At 35.8% G+C, this 23,882-nt stretch overlaps 1 long non-coding RNA gene across 1 annotated transcript; it reads right to left on the bottom strand.

Moving 5' to 3' along the window:
* Positions 1–203: 203 nt before the first annotated feature.
* Positions 204–22,896, bottom strand: LOC126820907 (uncharacterized). The gene is made up of 3 exons (XR_007680195.1): positions 22,302–22,896; positions 3,040–3,277; positions 204–1,544 (listed from the first exon to the last, which is right to left on the bottom strand). It is a non-coding gene; the product is annotated as an uncharacterized LOC126820907 (long non-coding RNA).
* Between the last annotated feature and the right edge of the window lie 986 nt (positions 22,897–23,882).

The following is a 23,882-nucleotide window of genomic DNA, read 5'->3' on the forward strand; positions in this document are numbered from 1 at the left end:
TTCCCAATATACGATTAAAAATAAATCGTTGTAAAAATATTGTGTAATGGTAACTAATCTTGTTGAAAATTGTGTGAATTACGTAGAGAAATTATGTGTTAGCTTTACTAGTTCATGCAACCCGTAAAATATAACAGTTTTAAACGCGTACGGTTAACAAAATTATTATAAATATTACATAAATGTTTATGTGAACACCAGTAGCTAAAGCATACATTTTACATAAATGTATATAAGGGGTGGACATAAGTAGCCAAAGAATAACGTGGCATTGGAACTGACATGATATACACTTTACCAATTGTCATAGATCATAACTGCTATATTGACAATATAAAACCAGGGGCGATTTTTTGTTGAGTTTATAACTAAAACAGGGACCGCTTGCCGGGTTAGAGGAGTGACCGTGGAATAAAGAGATGAAACAATAGAATTTCTACGGGGGCAATTTATCGTGACCGCATACAAGGAGATATCGCTGAACTGGAGCTGCTGCCCGTACAGATTCTAGTTTGCCAATATATATATCTCCAAGTGCCGACATTATACAGACATAAATTTGTTAAAGTATAAAAATAATTGTGAAGTTTATATAATTTTAAATGCTTTAGTGACAAAATGATAATTTTTTAAAATAGTGTATAATATGTGTATGCTGACCAAACAGTGGACAAACAAAAGTAAGTGTATCATAAGTGCAGAAATAAAATTTGCTTGGAATCAAATCACCCGAAGTGTCGATACTTTACAGCCATATTAGTTTGTGAGCGTATATTAATGTTAGTAAGGTTGATATAGATAACAACTTTAAAATATTATACGAGTACATACTATGACAAAAAAGTATTCATATATATATTTGGACGAATTAGATTTAGCTGCAACTGGGCTATTTTTTTGTGTGAAAAAGAAAATCTCCAAAATCAAGTGACGTAGAAGAATGTGTGCTTCAATAAAGCACATTGGTCATGATATCAACCCTATTCATCTGGAGCAACATATTCCTATAAGTAATCTTATGAAATACCAGTTTGTAGAAATCATGTTTGGTCGGAATCATTGTTCAGCGTTGTTGCACTTCTGGGGTGTGGTGTACAGGTAATGTTAACTGAAAAATGTCAGAGATAGTTGCAACAACCCCAATCACTAACCAGGTATGGTTTTGAGAATTAGAGAGGAAATACGTCTTATATAGTAACCGTGACTTAGAAGAACATTCCCAGTGACTATTGCACATTAACCCCGTAAACTCCACGTATAATTTCTGGTTTTGTATTTATGGACTTGATTCGCCTCCAGGATGGGTGGTACAATAGTTTAAATCCTACTAGTCGCATTTATGCTAAGGTGATCACCATTATCAGTACTTAACATTAAGGCACAACCTAAAATTATTCATTGCTTAATTTTTTTCCTTTTGCAAATCCAGCAAATAGGGTGTCCAGAATAAATCTAATGGCCTTTCTATAATTATCCTCCATACTCAAAGTATATCGTTCTCCCAGTGTATCTTTTACTGCCACAAGAAATGGTTCTTCAATAAGCTGAAAAATACATTTTAAGAAACATTTATTTTCAAATCAACAAATGGTATTAAACCGAAAACACCGTTGTCTTCCATTTAATGGCGACCTGGGTTTGACTACATCCCGCACCAGCCCTGCAGTTACTTCCATGAATACAGCCATTAATGCTGCGAAATTTAAATTAAGGCTCAGATATTATCAATATGTTTGGAATCACTTGATCACCTAGCATGCTTAGTAGTTTCCTACAGATAGTTCCGTTTTCTTTCTCCGACTAACTCTTAAAGCTGCTTAAAAGACTTTGACTTTTTTTCGCAGTGAGTCATGGTCATTATGTTGGTTGAAAGTAGTTTCGCTCAAATATAATCACTGTTCTGAAAGTATGAATCGACCCTACAGTGATATTTAAACAGGATTAATATGACATAAGTGGACATTCAATAAGTGATTTCTGGTTATTTTCGCCGCAATGGTGTTTGTTGTTTTTTTGCCACGATACCGGGTAAAGGTCGTAGTCATCTACGGCCTACGTCTTATATTACTAAGCATAATACTTGCAGGGTATATTTTCTAATAATTTATTCAAACATAATTATTGTTGTTTTATTACAACCTAAATATCATCGATTGTACTGCTGAGTTAAAGGTGTCCCAGTTAGTAATATATACAATGTACAGATGACACTAATCTATACTTATTTGAATATTGTTAAATGTTAACCTATCAATTGTTTTTATCCTTTGATTTTATAAATTTAACACCGTCGATCATTTAAGTAACTGTTATTTTACGCGAATTGTCGCAAGATTTGGCCTTTTAATTTTCTGGAGATCGAGGTCTCAACCAGTTGATAGGAAGTTGTTTGGCAACAACATATGTTTTGCCATCAAACTGTATACTTATAATGTGCCGATCATTATCTAGTTGCTCTGGTGACTGCTGTTGTCGTTAAAATGGTTTATGCAACCACGGCGCTTACATATCCTGGAGATGCTACGCCAAGAACAGTTGGGAAATGGAGAAATCCCAACTTGTGAGCGGTGACTGATATGCGATACGCACATCGGCTTTACATATTAAAATCACCACTCAAGGAAGAATAATATAATGTTACAGGTGCTAGATAGTAGTTGATTGTTAATTTAATCGAACACCAGAAACACCAACAATTGATGCTTATACAAAAACCTGATTTTTGCTGGTAACTGTTTTGAAAAATTCAATTTAAATGAGTATGGATATGATTGATACTGCGACAATGAAGTGATTTGTCTTTGCCTTGTTAGATGGCGTAAGCATAGACACCATTTTCCCCTAAATTTATTTCTATAAATCGCCTGTCCAACCTTGTGGGTTTTCTCCGCCCCCCCCCCCACACACACTGCTAAAGACCCCTACGCGCAAGCGAATTATTGAAATAAAATTGAACCGTATGTTAGTCCCGAAATGGAGTGCTTTGTGTCAAGTGGACGACTCCAAATCCACTGGATTTAAAACAACGTAATTACTTACCAGGAACCATTCAGGTAAAAATCCAGTAAAACGCACATGAGTTTCACCGACGTGGGTTAACATGTCAATCACGTGGTCTGCATCGTTTAATGTTGTCATTGCTTCATCGATCGTCAACATGACGGACGCAACATGACTCTGTAATTTCTTGTTCTCGGCCAAATCACTCAGCGATTTGACATCAGCTTTCAATGTCTTGACAAAGAATAATCGGACAACCTCGTGCTTTTCAAATAAACTGAAAGAAAAAAAGGTGAATTTTATCCTAGCAATGTACGACAGTAGCTTTTTGGCACCTAGGAAACACCCCAAATACAACTAGCTTTTAGATATTCGGTCCATTTATTAATGAAATGAAATGGGGTTTAACGTCCTACTGTTTTCCTCCGAACTGGGCTAATGAACACGGGCAAACGCCATCCTATGTGGTATAAGGAAAATGTGTACACGGGACCTCGTTTTTTTTCCCATCCAAACGACTAGACAGCTGTCCTTGTCAGACCCTCCATCCTGCATCACTGGGTGCGGGGGGGGGGGGGGGCACGCCGGAAAACCTGGATGAACTTTCTCGGCCAATGCAGGGATCGAACACCCGACCTCCAGGCTAGCGAGCCAGCGTCTTACCCATTTAGCCACCGTGACCCTTATTCTCGTATAATTGTCATCTAATTACAGGTTAGACAATAGACTAATAGGCCCATCGCATCACCATAATATACGGCACGATTTGTTTTAATTTTGATAGTCCAGTCATTCAAATGACTGAGAAATCAAAGTATTCTTAACAAATTTGGGAAGTGTTTTGTGTATCAATGGTATTGATTGACTGATAGATATTGAGTCGACCAATAGTATCCAATGCATTAATGAGTAGGTTATATTTATAGCCATGGGACAATGCCCATGGTTTATTTTAGCACTATGTGAATTTGTCGGAAAAGGGAAAGTTGTCTATAAAATAAAAGAATTCCAAGGTATGCATCCCATTCAATTCCCGAAGTATTAATTGAAAATGAAGGGTACTAACAAGATTTCGTAGCAAGGGTGCATTGGAACTATCATCAAAAATAATTGAGATATATATGATTTAAAATGCGTAGTGGACATTGCCCTAACATGGTTTGGTAAAAAAGGGGCAAACTCAACGAAGTAGGTTTCGTTCTCAGGATATGATACACCCGTAAAAATATCCCAACGGTCTTATTGGGGCCTTTATTGTGTTAACTAAAGTATGTTAAGACAATGGAGTCTAACCACAGAATTGATCTTGAGAAGATTGCGGTCAAGATTGTGGTTCTAACTCCCTGTGAAAAACATATTACGCGCAAATAACTGTATCTATGTTCTTAAGCGCGGGAGCCACGGTGGCTCGCTGGCCTGGGGGTCTAGCTGTCTAGTCCTTCGAATGAGACGAAAAACCGAGGTCCCGTGTATATATTGGAATGCACGTAAAAGATCCCCTGGCAGTTGGAATTCGATATAAGAGTAGGCGATAGTACCGCTGCTCGGGCAAAATTTCCCTCATAGCACACTGTATGATGGATGCCTGTCTTCATTAGCCCAGTATAGGAGCAGAACAGTAGGACGTTAAACCCCATTTTATTCCAGTTCTTAAGCGCAATTGTGGATGACAGACGGGTGTATAACGGTACAATACGGACACATTAAATTCTGCACTCAACCCAGGTCAACAAGAAATTATTTAGATACTAAAGAGAAAGCCAATAATAGACGTCAGGGCATTACTTTTAGTTTTAAGTGTTAAAACTGAAACAATATATTAGATCTTGTTTAAAACAACACGGAAATTGATATTTTTCTTGATATATAATGAAGTGCCACAGGGGACCTTCGATTTGTCAGTCTGGACCGCTTTGATAACAATAATTTTTAACATCCATTATCATTCTCCAAATAATATGGTTTAGATTAAAGATAAATGTTAATGATGCCACAGGGATATGTAAAACAGATCTAATTATTTTAGTGAAGTTGGTGTTTGTCGGTTATATTTGATTGTTGTTTATGGATACAAAGTGTACATATACAAAAGATTAATATTATTATTTATGAAGTAACATTTATAAAATCCCTTCAATAACAATTATAAACGGACATTAAGGAATAATAGACACAAACAAAGTTAATTGATATTGAGATATAATGTCAGTAAATACAGACACAAAGGAAAGAACATAATCCATTTTGTAGTATAATTTGAAATAATAACGAAATATGTGTTGAATAATACCAATAATATCCTATTTGTAAACTGTTTATTCTCAACATGCTGTTTTCCCCATAGTCTAGTTTGTATTTTATCCATGCTTCCAACTCACGGCATATCGATATTACGTATTTGCACTGTATTTCAAGTGTTCTCGGTCAAATCGTTGTATTGAGTTGATAGTGACACCTACTCAAACTGTGCTCTATACGATTCGATGACCAGTATTGAATTAGTTTTACTAATAAATAAAACTTGTGTGAACACAAGAGATTTTAATATCATTTAGCTGTTAGTTCTAGATAACTCCACATATTATACAATAGATAAAAATACATTTTGTATTCACCACTTTTTGATAACAACTACTGTATATTAATCGTCCGTGGAATGTTTGTTTATGAACCCGTTAGCGTTGAAAAATTAATTCGTGCTTGTAAATAAATACCGAGATGATCAAATAATGAAAATTAAAAAAAAAGACCGCTTAGGAAAAGTATTTAAAATAGATCGGGTCCACTTTGCGCTAATTCTATAAAACGTATACATGAAATTATTCTAAACCAGCTGTCGCCAGGCAAGTTACGCCCACATTTTGCAAGAGATGGATAGAGAACAAGCTATAAACAAAAGCGATTTTTCGTACAATCAGGGGCAATAATCCAGAAAGTTATGGCCTGAAATGCGCAAATATCGAAAGGGGCTGAGATCTTTGGGATATAAAAATATATTTCAAGTTTTTATCAAAATCGGATGAAAATTGTGACCTCTAGAAGGTCCACAACCTTCGTATTAAATACTTTGCGTTTTGTCGGGCAGTTCGTTTCGATTTTCCCCTTCATTATGGTGGAATAGTGATATATTTAAATGGTTTTTAAAATAGGATAAAACATTATGACCTCTAAGGAATACACACACTAAAAGCACGATTTTTCGTACAATCAGGGGCCAAAATCCAGGAAGTTGCGGTCTGATATGCGCAAATAGCGACAGGAACCGAGATCTTTGGGACATAAACATATATTTAAAGTTGCATCAAAGTCGGATAACAATTGTGACTTCTAGATGGCCCACAACCTTGGTATGACATACTTTTACACTATTTGCGTACAAGGAGCCGCCATTTTGTCTGATTTTTACGAAATTGGAGCTCAACTGTCATTAGGGTGTAACGGGTGATAAATTTAAACGGTTTTCTAAAAATTGGATAAAAAATATGACCTCTAGAGGGTCCACAAGCTAAAAACGCGATTTTTGGTACAAACAGGAGCCACAATCCAGGAAGGTACACAGTCCGATATGCACAAATATCAACGGGTCCACAACCTTGGTATGACATACTTTTACACCATTTGCGTAATATGGAACTCAACTGTCATTAGGGTGTAACGGTGATAAATATAAACCTTTTTATTTAAAATTGGATTAAAATTGTGACCTCTAGAGGGTCCAGAGAAGTTACAGTCCCATATGCGCAAATAACAACAGGAACCACGATCTTCGAATTATAAACATGCATTTCAATTTTCATCAAAATCAGATAAAAATTGTGACCTCTAGAGTGTCCATAAGCTAAAAAACGTGATTTTTCGTACAATCAGGGGCCATAATCCATGAAGTTATGGTGAAACACATGCCAATATCGAAAGGAATCGAGATCTTTGGGAGATAGACCTATTTCATTCATGTTTCGTCAAAATCGGATAAAATTGTGACCTGTAGTGGACTGACAGACAGACGGACGGACGTCCGGGTGGACAGCGGCGACGACAATATACGTCCACATGAAAATGTGGGCGTATAAAATTCCATTTAGAATAAGATTTTAGGAATGGACAGTTATTAAACAAAATTACAGTTACACGACATGGGCAAATGCCAACAACTCACTAAATTGTAAAGCATTACATGAAATTAAAATATACTTTCATCTAACCCATCACTGCATCAGTCCGGGGTAACTGGGTAGCGAGTCAGCGCCATCCTCACTGAGCCACCGCGGCACCTTGACGAGTCGTAGACCTACACATTTTCAAATTGTTCAGCAAAGGCCGGGGATTTGCTCTTAGTAGGCCAGTGAATCTATTAGGTCTATATCTTGAATACAATGTTATCCAAAAATTAATGGATTGATAGGCCGAAATAGTATAGAACAAGATACAAAATAAATTTATTCATAGGCCTGAATCATTACATCAGCAATGGAAAGAAAAGAACGGATAAAGTTGAAAGTTGTGGTTAAATTGCAACAAGTAATAATATTTTAAGGAATTAGATGAATGAAGAAATATAGAGATCAATGAATATTTTAAAGTTAAATATGTCAAAGATAAATCAATGAATGAAACACAGATAAGCTAATATTTAATGAATTTAGTCATTAGAAGACATAGCATTTCTTCGTTTCGTTGTGAATTTTCCGGTAGTTCTAATTTTTACAGTAAAATAAAACAAATACGCGGGAAATAAAGCAATACCGATCATCAAGTCGCATTATCCCTGCTTTTTGGCGTTCGCCGTTTTTGGAGAGAGAGAGAGAGAAATGGGGTTTAACGTCCACTCGACACAAACTAGGTCATTTCGGGACTAACATATGGTTTAATTTTATTTACATAATTCGCTTGCGCGTAGGGGTCTTTAGCAGTGGGAGGAAACCGGAGGGCCCGGAGAAAACCCACGAGGTTGGACAGGCGACCCTACTCCTTGCCACGTACAACCGGGGATTCGAAACCACGCCAGTCGACTCAATGACAGACTTTATGATACAGCGCGCGCACGCTAACCATTCAGCCATCCCCCCCCCCCCCCCCCCCCCGTCGTTTTTGGAGAATCAGACACCGATATTCACCCAATTACTTGGAGGAACTTCCATGCCAGTTAGAAAAGCGGATATAACATGTACGGCGTCGACACAAACAAGGTATTACCGCTTAAATGTCAATCACGTTAAAATGCTCAACGTTTCAGTGAAATATAGATCTGAAGTCGATATGAAATATGGTATTCCCATGAATCCAAGTCTAAATGAACAAGAATGGTTCATTTCAGTATTGACAAAGATGTTATTTAGAAATTTCCCAACATTCGACACCCTCTGCAGCCAATATGCAGGCTAAGACCATATTATATCAATGAAACTGACTAATAAGGCCGGAAAATAACTTGAAAACGGACATAATGTTCAGTCAAAACAATAGATTGGCCTTGACGATCATAAAATACAAAAATAAAAACGATCGATTAAATCTTTATTTAATAAGAATTCAGTGATATATATTTAGACATATTTTGATTATATTTTTGGTTTTGGTCGTTTTTTAATAAAGTGGGTTTTGGCCGTTTTGATTTCATCCATTTTGACTGAACCCAGTTTGTATTGTGTCTACAGAGAATAGCGAATGGTGATAATTCGTGATATCTGTGTAAATACAGGGCGGGGTGTAACAGTATTTTTGAACTGATATTCATTTTATAATCTAAAAAAAAACACAAAAAAACGTGTACAATGGACTATGCCGGCACTAACTACTGCCTTTCAGTTGAGACTATTCATGTATTTCAACGAACATCATTGTGATTAGAAATTATAATTTGGTCTGTTCACGTATTTCAACGAACAAAACTGATGATAAATTACAAATAAAATGACTGTTAATCACTACACATACTCGTATAATGTGCCTTTAAACTCGTTGTCGTTTTATGTTAAGGTTCCAAAGAATAGCTATATGCCCTTTAAACCCACGAAAACTGACATAGAATACTATCTTCACATGAGCACCACGATTTCAACATTCCAATCACGAATACAGGATCACGTGTCGACGATTTAATTAAAACACCCCTTAACTAGCCAGTATAGATTAAATAGTATGAAAATATGTCATTAAGTATTTATCGTGTTTATTATCTTTAGACAATATTAATAACCGTCAAAACAGTGCGAAATACTTGATGTACGCCTCTTGAACTACCCACGTATATTGTGTATGATACTGTTATTGAATCATTGGTCCATATAAATCTATTGTTTTTCATTAATAACTATATAGATTATTCATCAACCTAATCAATCTGATGCGATGCGAGAGATAAGGTGCTTCGGTAAGTATGGCGCTGGCTCATTACCCAGGTGGTGCAGGACAAGAAAACGCATTCTTCGTTTTTTGTCACGTTTGTGCATAAAGTAAAACTTTAAAGTAAATCCATTCATTCCATGTCATTTCTTATTAAATATATTGTCGTTTTTATGGCGCGAACTGGAAAAAAGTACACTGTAAAAAATATCTGTATTTTAAATCCCCACTTTTTGTTATTTGAAGGAAATTATCCGTATTATCACAGACATATCTGTGATTTAAGATAAATGACCCGTATTGTTTTAGTTGCAATTCTGTATTTGGACAGAAGCGTCTGTATTTTCACATACTTTTCAGTATATTAACTGATAGAAACGAAACTGTTTATTAACAATGTAAATTGTATTATTAATCAAAAGACCTGTAATATTCCAGAATAACTTGTATATTAACGGCACTGTTCTGTTTATTCACAAAGTTATATTGTTGGAATCAGTTGACGCTTGCGCGTCGTATACTTTAATTATGGCGATGCTGACAATGCAAAGAAAATAAATAACAGAGGGAAATCAACAATAAGATGTGAAGGTAAGTCTTCCTAATAATATGTATGTGTGAAGGCAAATCTACAGCATAGGTAGATATTGAGTATGTTATTGGATTTAAAGACACAGTCTCGGTACTGTCTGTTCTGTTTGCCGGTTTTTTTTATCTTGTAGAAGTACATGAAATCGACCATATAAACAATATTAATGTGTAAGCGACGCGATGGGTCAGTGAATATGATGCTGGCTTATTAACCATTAGCCACGAAAGCTACCCTGTTTTGCAACCTGTCCTCCCTTGTCAGTGATGCAAGTTGGAATTTGTTCAGTTTGAACTAACAATAGGGGCCCTGGGTGCTATTGACTGTATAATTTTTAAGAACCATAAGCCCTAAACAGTTATCTCCGCTGCCTTGGCAAGATGTCATGGGATACCGTACTCCATGACATATGCAGGAAAGTTAACACCTTTTAATTTCATGTTTCTGTATGTGCTGCATCATTTTGTTTCAGGTTTATATTGAAGATAAAAAAAATTGCAAATGGAAGAAGATGTATAAAGTAATAAACGCAGCCTTTAGAAATCACAAAATTTGAAGCCATGTACAATTTCTTGCTCTGAATTTCTGTTCATTTTCAATGTTTTTGTAGATTCATGACTGAAAAATTACATTTACGAAAATAAATTATTTTTTAAAGATGATTTTGTTTATATTTAACCAAATTAATTATGTTAAAGAACAGAAAATCTTCTAGCAGCTGATTTACCAGATTATTTTCCTGTAATTTTACAGAAACATGCTATTGTGGCTTAACAGAAATTTTCTGTTAAAAAACAAACAGAATACAAATTACAGAAAAAACCTGGTAAATCTGCTGTCATAATTTTTCCGTTTTTTTTACAGAATTATTTCTTACAGTGTATAAGTTTGTTTTTGTTTACCGTTATGTGTTTGTTTTTTATCAATCTATTACATTAGATACTGAATAACTGCCGAGAAGCTTCTTTCTATAAATGGGTCAAGTGAAAAAAATCGATTCGTATTTTCTTTAACACAATTTGGAAAATTCATTTTAAGAAGTTGTTCAATCCCAATTCTTTATTCGGGAAAATACTATTTTTGCGCATCTCTGATTATTACTAGTTTACGTTCGTTAATGTAATGTTTTATTGGTTACACATATTGAAACAATTGCATTGATCTGTACCGCGGTGTTTAATTTGCAAATTCTGTTGACATGTTTATTACATTTCATCACTGACACAATGTGTCAAATAGACTATGCAGCTGATAAAATCAATATAAACAGAAAAATCAATATCACGCAGTGTCAACGTGAATAACGCAGTCATTCTGCACACAGTGAACTATCTCCTTTGAGAATAATCCCCTGCCCGGAATGACCGCCAAACAGAAAAATCAATAGCACGCAGTGTCAAAGTGAATAACGCAGTCATTCTGCACACAGTGAACTATCTCCTTTGAGAATGACTCCCTGCCCTGAATGACCGCCAAATGGATATTATACTGTTATGCGGTTCTAATCCGCTTTACACCATTCATATACACAAAGAATAAAAACACATCTTCAATAAATACTTCTCAATAAGTGTCCCCGACTAAGACCGCCGATGCAGGAATTGAAATGTCTGTCAACTAGCTTCGTGATTGTTCTCAAGTGGCGCTAGTTGTTGACATACAACATAAGTTTCGTACGTAGTGAAGTTAGCTGTACTGGTTTATCCACAACGCAAGCTGAACTGTTAGCCAAAGAATGTCAAGACGTCGCCTGTCTAGGCTTGAGGCAGTACTACACAGCAATCCTTTGTTCGTGAAATCAGTGAATGTATTTTTCTACGTCTTGTTTTTATTTGTTGTCAATTTACGGCTTAAAGCTAGTTTCTTTTATAGGGAAGATCGTGCTATCTTATTCGATTTTTTTCATTAATAAAACTATATGAAATCTTTTAACAATGATCCACTAACTACATGGAATCGTTCTTATTATATACGCCTCCAAGATATGTTAACCTAACTGTCCCAAACGCCTCTAGAAAGTTGAGAGAACACAATGCTGTCATTCCTTCTTCCTAGCTTCACAAAAAATAGTTTTAACAATTACTTCAAGAGTCTGAAACCTTTGTTACAAATAGTCCGGCGGCAGGTCGACATACCTGGAAGTGTAGTCCACCTAATGTTTTTGATGGCTTATATATCTTCAATTTTCTAGTTATTTAGTTCGGTAAAATTTGTGACAAATTGTCGCGGCCATCTTGAATATTTAAATTCCCCCAAGGGTGCCAGGGTGGCATCATCCGGATTCTGAATACACAAATCAAAGATATATAATCCATTAGAAACCACTAGGTTGGCTATATTTCCCTGGCAAGGCTTAAACTGGGGTTTCGCTGCCTGACAGATGGAAATACAATAGCCTTAATCGACCAATGTACAAACTATGTGAAATCAAACCCTCATTGAAAAATTGGACTACCTGTAGTCAAGGGCAATGAGTTTTGAAAAACGTTTGCAATGAAGATTGAAATTTACAGAGATCATTACTAACTAATCCGGTAAATTTGATCAAAATCAGTAAATACAATGAGCTCTGTATTGAAGGATTCAAGTACTGTATATGTATAGGATATTAATCCACCTGAGGTTGATATGATAGAGAACACGTGAGCAAAATTGTTCCCTATCATATCAAGCCGAGGGAGAAAAGGTTTATATCCGACATTGTTTTTCTGTGTTTTCTGAGTATGATGTCTTGTCCGTGTATTTGTTTTTGTGTAAATTTTGTGTGGCACAGCCTCCCTGCACTTACTATTAAATTAAATGGACTCTGTCATTAAAAGTCAACAATGATTGGATAATTGCTCGATAGTTTCCGCCAAGTAACGAAAATTACCGAACTAATCACATGAATGTTATTGTTTATAACCAACTACCATTTAATTGCAAGCAAAAACAAAATGGATAGTAATACTTTATCAGACGAATAATCAATCTTTTTTAGCCAACAGATTGACGGTGGAATAGATGCGAATGTAAATTCCGACGAAGATCGTTGATAGTCAAAAGGCAAAGAAAATTTGGATCAAAAGGCAAGCTTTTTCGATAATTCTGACAGTGAACCTTGAAGGTTTTCGGTATGTTCAGAGAAGGATTTGTCGACTGTGTTACGTGGACTGTACCCAAAACTACTACAAAGGAACTCTCGGGATATAAATACTTCCACGTCTTGGAGTGTGGAGAAATAATCGAAATGTGGACGAAAAGAAAATTCTGAAATATCTTAGACATTGACAACCGATCTAAATATGCCGATAAGTACACCGACTATTTCGGTGCTGAATGCTACAAACTGTACCATTAAAATTTTGTTAATTGTCAAAAGAATAAATATTTATTTCTGTGTTCTTTGTATTATTTAGATCATCAACGTCATCAGCGGTTGATATGAACCGAATATATCTACCTGAGATGACGTCATAACAGGTAGATCTGAACCTATAATGACGCCATGACAGGTTAATATGCACATCAAAGAAAAACCTACCACCAGTTGTATATTAATCAATAGATCGCCACCATCTTTGCCCTAAAACAAAATAATTCAATGCCCATTACTCCCTAACTATTGGTTCGAATATGCTTATAAATAAACAGGAAAAATCACTGTCTCAATTATGAACATCGGTGAGGAAGAGCACTATTTAAAGTGAGTAATGGATATGCACGTTCAATTTGCCAAAACGGCCAGTTGCGTCTTTTCGGACGAGATTAATGGCGTAGGTTAAAATTCAGAAATGTACGTACTGGTCTACTAGAACAAAATAAAATTTGTTTATAATTAAGAAAGATGACTGCACAGTCTGATGCGTACGTATTTGGCAGGACAAATACATGCTATGTGTTTGTATGTGAAAGGACAACCATTCTTTAAACATATTGCGTGTAATTAACGGACAGCAGATTAGACTATAATAGTCCCTTGAATTAAATATTGATAACGTGTGCACTTTCATTATAGTCTATTTATTTGCATGCAGAATATCAACTACACTGCAGGCGGTTTAGGTTTGTACTACCAGTTATTTGTTTAAGTCGCTGTATATGGACGTGATACAGACCGTTTATATCAGTGAAGGGGAGACCACTACATAACACAGTTACAGGAATCGAACTACAATTAAAATAATATTTTGATAAACAATTTTTCTTCATACCGCTTTTACGCCTATGTATCAAGTCATACATAAATGGGTCTCCCTGTGACCTTTCTGCGCATATCGCGGCAATATATGCTAAACCGCTAACTCAGTATTATCCATAGTATTGGAAATTAAAAACACGAATTCAAAATAGGTCCATTTCAATCAAAATGATGTTATTATCTTAAGGTGAAAATATGTGATCCTAATATCCAATATTTAAGAAACAGTGAAAATTTTAAATCACTACACTACTCATGTATTTTATTGACATCCGATGCGGAAGTAATTAAAAAATCTGATCCACAAACAACAACAACAACAATAAATAAAAACCAGCAAAACATCAAACGTGTAGATGGGACTAAGCAGGCGCAAATGACTGCCGTTCAATTTTGACTCAGGATGAGGGGGTGGGTGATCTAGTGGGTTAACGCGTGCGGTCTGTCATTGAGTCAAGTGGCGTGGTTTCTTTCCCCGCTTCTACGCGATTTCGTGAGTTTTCTCCGGGTCCTCCAGTTTTCTCCCAATGTAAATTATTGAATATTATTGAACCATATGTTAACCCCAAAATGACCTAGTTTGAGTCGAGTGGATGTTAAATCCCATCTCTCTCGTCACGGTGGCTCAGTGAGTAAGGCTCTGGCTCCCTAGTCTGGCGGTCGCGGGTATGATCCGGGTGCTTGCGGAGAAAGTTCATCGGGATTTTACGTGTGGTTTTCTTCTTGTCAGTTCTGCAGAACGGGGACAGCTATCTAGTCGTTCGGGTGGGACGAAAAACCGAGGTCCCATATACACATTGGCATGCACGTAAAATATCCCTTAGCAGTTGGAATTCGATATAAGAGTTGGCCGTAGCGTCGCTGTCCGGGAAAATTTTTACTCATAGCACACTCTATGGCGTAAGCCCCTGTTCATTAACTCATTCAGGACAGAACAATTGGACGTTAAACCCCACTTCATTTTTTGTTTCTGGCAGAATTCGACAATTAAACGTACAAATTCGTATAATAATGTAATCAATGATTGATTAGAAATTACTGATATTATTTGTTTAAAAATTGGATATAAATCACTTTATTTACACTTGCATTACATTAAAAAAAATATATAATCTTTGAGTGGCATTTAGCGATTGGGAAACACATTAACAGAACACAGTTTTTATTTAATACAATCACTAATTTTATTCTAAAAGCACGATGTTTCGATAAGTATCCTCTTATCGTTATCAAGCACAAAAAATTCTGTTCTATTAAAAAAATATATTATTCAAGAACTAAATTATTTGCCTATTGCAGGTCTTACTTTGGGCCTTAAATGTTATATAGATTATTAATTAGACATTTATTAACATTACAAGACCATAATAAGCAGTCGGTGCCATCGTCATGACGTCATGATGTCGGTCACAGAGCTTTGCCCTAAATACAGCCCCAAAGCCAAGGCCACATGATTTTGGGAATGGGCTATTGGTGATTTGTTATGAGGTTATGACGTCAAACATCTGGGTCTCTTAAGAGTTGATCTGTGATTGACGTTATGAGGTAAGCGTTTTTTTCCATCCACTGGAGCCAGGTGTTACGACGTCATATGTGGATTGTGGGTTAGGATAAGGGTTAGGAATGGCCCAGGGTTAGGGTTAGGGCTAGCCCTGTCTACATCTCAAGACTCTGACGAAATCTGCAGGCCACACCCTTATCCTAACCCACAATCAACATATGACGTCATAACACCTGGCTCCAGTGGATGGAAAAAAACGCTTACCACGTCATGACGTCGCATCATGATGTCGCATTATGATGTCGGTAAGCGAGCTTTGCCCCTAAATACAGCCGCGCAGCACAAAACCACATGATTTTAGGAATGGGCTATTGATGATTTAATACATTCAGTGTACATGAAATAACTTACAAGAAAAAACATTTTGGCCGCCGTTACCATGGCAACCAACATGGTTAGATTTTGATGGGCACATTAATTTTGTGTAATCAGAAATTTCTTTTACTAATAATAAGGTAAACTCCTTCCTGCTATGCTATTGGCTTTAAATCCAAAATAAAAGAAGCATGTTTGTAATAGACTGTTTTTCCCGGTTTGGCCTTTTTTCTAAAATGTGACAAAAAGTCTGGGATTTGATTTTATTCATTTAGAAAAAGTAAAAAATGTCCCAACCAAGTTGGAACCACGCCTTGGGTGTTGTCTTTGGTTTATACTATCAGAAAATCATGGGTTTAGATATCCAAATTGAAGGTTGCTAAGGATTATTGAGTGAAATTTCTTCTGAAAATGTCCCAAAACTTTGATGTCCGTTTTCTCATTTTGACGTTTTTCCCATTTCGAAACACCCACAAACTTCAAAATATCATAAAATTCTTATCCCTGGTCCTAATTTAAAAAGAGTTACATTTTTAGAAAGCTCAGACTGTAGACTATGCAAATATGCCATCGACTCATTTTTCATAAAAATGACCAAGAGACTGGTTTTGTGGGAGCAGCTCACATATATTCAGGATCAAACGATCGTGGATGCGTTCGATTTTGTTGCGCATCGGACCTTCCGTGGCCGAGTTATGTCCCATGCTTTTTACGTAAAATGTGAAATATGTACAATGTTTGTGGACCCTGAATATCGATAAAAAAAACCCTCTTTTTTAAAGAGTTACGCCGAAAGTTTTCAAATTGGGTGTGAAATGTTGGGTTCGTGCGATGACAAACTTTATCGACTTTCAGTGTTCTGCAAACTTCCGTTGCGGTGTTACCCCTCCTTTGCCGAAAACAGAGATCATTGCTACGTTAGATGCGTAACGAAGATTTGAAGAAACGGAAAATGACGCATAAACATGGCGTTATCTTTATATATAATTGACTGAATTTCACTTCACTGATATTTCCTGTTTGTGGACCCTCCATATCGATAAAAAAAAACCCTCTTTTTTAAAGAGTTACGCCGAAAGTTTTCAAATTGGGTGTGAAATGTTGGATTCGTGCGATGACAAACTTTATCGACTTTCAGTGTTCTGCAACCTTCCGTTCCGGTGTTACCCCTCCTTTGCCGAAAACAGAGATCATTGCTACGTTAGATGCGTAACGAAGATTTGAAGAAACGGAAAATGACGCATAAACATGGCGTTATCTTTATATATAATTGACTGAATTTCACTTCACTGATATTTCCTTCGAAATACGAAAGGTTGTAATATGAGCGAAAAAAAATAGAAAAAAATTCTTGCATTACCATGTTATTATTAGGTAGAGAATGTTTTTATTTGGAATGTCTTTATCCAGTTGTATCACATAAGCGGTAATGGCTGACATCAATATCGTCCTTAAACGGATTGTGAAGCATTGGTATTATGAGAGAATAGACCCTATCGATATTCAGCAACAGCTTGTTTTATTGACATTTTATTAAAAGCAATTATATACAAGATAACACGAACAGTTAATTGTTGTCAAAGAACTTCTAACTACAGCAGTCCCAATTGTATTTAAAAAAAAAAATCTGTAGTAGAAATGGTGCGATATCAGTGTGCCCGGAACAAAAGAAAATACTAAGAATTATCAATTCCTCTTTCCTGACGATAAGCAGATCCAAGATGATATGACGACATGCTGTTGAGAAATACGGATCGTCCGTTTTATCGTATTAGATATTGAAGTCGCACAGAGCTAATCGATTTCAACCGGAAGAAAGATTATTCTGACTAAAACGAATTCATCAATAGAGTTTTATCTGGCAGTCAGGAAAGTAGTGAATGAACACGTGTATGATGTATTGTCAATATGCCATCTATTAATTCAAAAACATCACATAGCAAGTTCGTTTGTAGACATGTTCAACGAGATCTCCAGTAAATAACCTAAGGTTGTGGTAGAAAAGATTATGAAGACGGGCATACACAATACATTGTGCTATGAGGAAAATTTTGCCCGGACAGGGCGCTATGATCTACTGTTATATTCAAGGGTTCTTTTACGTGCACGCCGAAGTGTACACGGGATCTCGTTTTTGTCCCATCTGAAAGACTATACGGTGTACCTTGTCAGATCTTATTCCCACACCACTGACAAGGGAGAACCGACAATACTATATACCGGAAAACCGAAAAACACCGGAAAACTACCGGAAAACACCATGTTATACTGAATACCGGAAAAACACTAAATACCGGAAAACACACTAAATACCGGAAAACACCCTAAATAGGAAACACAGAGCCTGGTCCTCTGTTTGCGGGGAGTTAGGGTTAGGTTTTCCGGGTTTTTCCAGAGGACCAGGCTCCGAGTTACCTATTTAGGGTGTTTTCCGGTATTTAGTGTTTTTCCGGTGTTTCCGGTATTCAGTATAACATGGTGTTTTTTTCCGGTATATAGTATAGCCCGGGAGAACCACGCCGGAAAACCCCGATGAACTTTCTCGGCCAACGCATGGATCAAACACAGGATCTTACGCTAGCTAGCAAACGTCTTACTCATTGGGCCACCACGGCTCTACTGGGTTGTGAAAGACGGGATATGGTAGCCCATCATTGTTTACTGACAACCAGCTTTTAGTAATTGCACACAAAACAATATTATTAATTAAATAATCATGTATAGATGTTTTCATTTTCCATACTGAACGCACATTGATCAAACTTCGGGAAGGTATATATAAAATGTATATACATTTTCTATATAACCCTGAGTAAAAATATAGACAAACTTTATGAGGAAGCACAGGGGCACAATTATTGGTACACAAACTCTGGTGTTGCTAAAACGCGGAAGGTCAAAGAACCAAGTGGAACTGAAATCGTGGAAGGCCTTTGTTCTAGTCGTGAAGGACATTCTTGGCAACGATAAGGCCGGGAACTACATAGAGCTTGTCGCCAATATGCTTTCAGATACCTCGGATGCAAAATGAGCATCAAAATACATTACTTTTTTTTCGCATATGGAACAGTTTCCTGAAAATCTGGGATCAGTAAGCGACGAGTAGGGGAAGATTTCATTTGAACATAAAAGAGTTGGAGACCAGGGGCCTGTTTCACGAAATTTTAACTAAGATAAAATCCAAATTTTAGTAATTTGATTGGATAATATTAGATTGATTTTAGTCCTTAGCCAATCAAAATTGAAGTATCTACTAAAATTTGGGTTTTATCTTTAGTTACAATTTCGTGAAACAGGGCCCTGGTATCATGGACGCTCGGATGCTGTCATGATGGCTGAATACTGTGGGATTCTAAAGAGATACTGTCATTTTCGATTCTAGCGGTGCATAATTGTCCTAAATCAGTTGAAAAAACTTAGACAACCTAAATTTTATTTGCAACTCAAGTTTTATCTCCGTCAATATAATCATATAGTATGATCTAAAGGCCTACTAAAATCGTGACATTTTTGATTTGACTATGCAGTTACCTAGGGTGTCCTCAAATTTTGTGGTATGCCAACTTTAAATTAAATTTGACAAGCTACCTCCTGAATATTCTCATTTATTTTTTAATCGTCATTGATTTTAAAGAACCCTAGTAAAAATAATAACATGATGTAAAAAGTGACCGCCTATCTTAACAGGGCCCTTATTCACGAAAACTTAAACTAAGATAAAATCGAAATTTTAAGAAATACTGCAATTCGATTGGCTGACCAATATGCAAATTGGATATATGCAAATTGATTTTACTAGTCAGCCAATCGAATTGCAGTATTTCTTAAAATTTCGATTGTATCTTAGTTTAAGTTTTCGTGAATAAGGGCCCAGTATTATAATGTTGATAAATTTGTGAATTGTTTGTATTGCATCCTATCAATATTTAATTTCTATCATTATGTTATTTCTTCTATTATATATATATATAGTGTTTAACGTCCGCTTCCACCGATAGTGATATCGCGGGGGTCTTTCCTGTGGGAGGAAACCGGAGTACCCGGTCTCCAAGCCACATACGCTCACGGCAGGGATCGAAATCGCGATATTAATCTTTCATTATTAATTAGACGCTAAGCTACTAATCTATTGACAGCTAACATGTTAAAGTTACAATTTCATATTTTCTAAAAAAAAGTCAAAACATAATTATTTCTATGTCTTTTGCTCAATAGGTTGTCAACTAACTATTATACGATCATAGGTTATCTTTCTCACACTTAAAAATCTTCACACCGGAAATAATAATACAATTACCTCTCAATTACCTCCTTGTTTTCCTATTCCCCCACCATGGAATAGCTATCTTCAAACGTTTGAATTTGAAGTTGAAAATGATATTTTTGCCAATTTCTCAACTGGCAATGGTGAATTATAGGATTAATAGGATTATTCTTTAACAAGGTAGGACTGTTTATAGATACCTTCTATTTTAGGGGTTTATTTTAATACATTTTAAATATATAACTTAAAAATATGAAATTGTAACTTTAATGAGTTTATAGGGCGTATGACTTTATTTTTTGGAACCTTGAAATAAACGAAAATGTTTCTAAAAGCATACGTTAATGTAATATGAATGGATGTAAAGTGATTTACATTCAGTTTTTAAAAAAGTGTTGTAATTTCTGATCAATTATGTTCGGTGAAATATGGGAACAGTTCAAATTGAACGGCAGCCGTGTACGCTTGCTTAGTCCATTCTACACGTTTTTATATTATTATATTATTTTTTCGTTTGTGAATCAGCCTTTACTAATTATTTCCACATGGTCTTGTATGATTTGTTTTTATTTGCTCATTACAAAATGGCACCCGATATTGAATATTGAATACTAGCAGGATACCCGGCTTCGCCCGTTGCCCATATTTGATTGCATATATGTTGCGGTGGAGAGCAGCGACGAAGCATAATTCGCCCGGGGCCCAAATGTGATGGCCTAAAAGAATCACGGTGTCATGCTGGCTAATTTGATATCACATGTGTGTGTGTGTCATGCAGGTGGATTTGATATCACATAATGTGTGGGTGGATCACGGCGACGAAGTGTGATGGGCGAACATAGACACATCTTTGATTTTATTTATATAGATTAGGATCCTACATTTCCACATCAAGATAACATCAATATTAATTAAATTATATTGAATTCTAATTTGTTTTATTTTTTCGAATATTATGGAAAATATTATGTTACAGATTTGGCTCCTTTAATTACTATCTTATTGTTTTATTTTGTTGTCTTATATATTTAATTCTTTCCTCTGTAATTGTTATTAGTAACGTTAGTGTATTGTTAATTCCTAAGATACGATTTTATTACAAATGCCGATGTGTACATTCATAAAGTATTTTAGGTTTCATTCCGCTTCCAGGGCAGTTACTCTGCTTGTCGGACGAGCTGTATGTAATGTTTACCGGTAATAAATAGTTTCAATCATAGTTCTCAACCTCGTAGGATTTCTCCGGGTCCTCCGGTTTCCTCCCACTCATACGCGAAATGCCAATTATTGAAATAAAATTGAACCATATGTTAGTCCCGAAATAACCTAGTTTGTGTCGAGTGGACGTTAAACCCCATTTCTCTCTCTCTCTCAATGATAGTTCCCGTCTTTAGCTATTATATTCTCACTTCTACAGTATGTAACATGGTTTACATAATGATATGATCATTATATTTTCATCGTTTCGGGATACTTCGATTTTAGAAAAAAAAAACCACATCGGATTGAACAATCAATATTCAAAATACCGAAATGTCTCTATATCGGCGTTTTTCCATATTAAATTGATCAGAACTAACCCAATAAGAAAAACAAAGTTGAGAAAATTAGTCTTGAGAACTTTTTATTTAATGAATGATTATTTATTGATTATTAACCAACATTATTTCATGATAAAACCCCCGTATAAGTAAATATTATAATAAACTAACCAGTGCAATTATATTGGTTGTCTTGCTATACAGTATATTCTAATAAAAAAATATTCCGTTATGTTCGATACATTAATAAGAACGTTAATTAGTTTCACACAAATCCCTAAATACTGAATGCTTAACTGATTACACATGGGTTTGTGCTGCGGATCTTCGATTTGCCACACGGTGGTCAAGATTTCCTTGAAAATATAAGTAAATATATTTTAATGACATAAAGATAAAACAATAGGACGGATTTATTATTCACAGTTATCTTTTTTAAGAGATAGTTCACTGCCCCCTTCTAATAAAAAGTGGCAAAAGTCTGTTAATATGGTGTGAACTGAACTTACCTGACAAACATAACCATACCCGCTTGAGAAATATTTCTACTGATAGCCTTCCACGATTTCGTTAAACTAAATTTCTGTCTACCCGATAACGGCAGTCGGGGGTCATCAGTAAATTTTTCCACACCACCGTCTGTCGGTGCATTTGTTGGCGCACCATTTTGATGACATTTACAATTGCATTTACCATTAGCTTGAGTTGAATAATCCTTAGTTGCTGCACAGCCCATTATAAATTATCAGAATATCATAAAATAAAGTTACATGAATAATTGTCTATCACTGACTTAAATCCATCAACGTGAGCCCATAGCGGAACCAATTAGGACAGGTTATTACTCAGATTCCCACGCAACATCATTTACCCACTGAACACCCCGTCGCAACCTTTCCGTGGTTAAACATTTGACTTAATGAAACACTGTTGTTACCGATCGTTAAAAGAGTGGATGACATGGAAAACGTAAGTAAAGACGTTGTTGACCCTTATTAAAATGTGTACGACATCGGTTTTAATGAGTTTAAGCGTTAATTAATCAGTACTGGGGGATTTAACCTGAGTCACAGATTCGATTAGTCACATCATCGAATGGCTGATAAATACGTAGAATACCGATAACGAAGTTTTTAACACGCAAAATAATATCATTGACACACCCGGCGAAACTTGATAACGATGAAAACACAGTTCATTACGCGACACAGTTGTTAGAATTTATCATAACCATCAAGACACCGTTTCCTTACAATGTTTCCATGGCAATAATTGAATATGCATACGTTTTATAACAAACGATCGTAGTTGTGCATATTGAGTAAATGACATACGATTCTGAAACGTCGATTATTCTAAAACCATGATCAAACAAGGTTAATCGGATAAATATCACAAAAGCATACCAAATATTTGTGAACACATATTAATATGCGTACACAATTGTTACTGTTAGACAATAATTATCGACCGTCAAAGCGGACTTTTTTCAGGTTTGATATTTAATTAGACTTTATTATATATTTGTTTTGGCCTCAATATCATGGTTATCAACAGACTTCCTTTAATAAAATATAAGTCGTGTGCAGGAATAAAATCGAATACGAGGGAAATTGATTTGGTAAAGTAACTACACTATTGAAAATCAAATAGATTGAAATTTAAACAAGCCGAAAACCATTTTATCGTGTTTATCATCGTTAATCTTTAATTTTATATCGGAAAACAATGATAATTTTTACACTCCATAATAAGTATTTTTATAAACACACATCGCATGAAGTGTTTACATGAAGAAATTATCCACTCTTCCTAATTATGTATCGCATGTTACCAAGTAACGCAAACAGTATTTTTTATATACTCCAGTTAGTGCAGAAAAGTAGAACGCTTAGCCCCATTTAATGTCATTTCCATACAATAACTTCCGTGTATGACACGCGATGCTCTCGCAGATTACTAGATGTCGTAATGCAACGGATGCAGTCAAACGGTTTGGCCAGTGGAGCGTACGTAACTAACATTCGAAAACTAAATGGTAGTTAGGTACGGTTAGTCTGTTGTTCAGATTGGCCACTGGCGTTAGAAAG

The sequence above is a fragment of the Patella vulgata genome, chromosome 5, assembly GCF_932274485.2.
Source record: "Patella vulgata chromosome 5, xgPatVulg1.2, whole genome shotgun sequence".
NCBI lineage: Eukaryota > Metazoa > Mollusca > Gastropoda > Patellidae > Patella > Patella vulgata.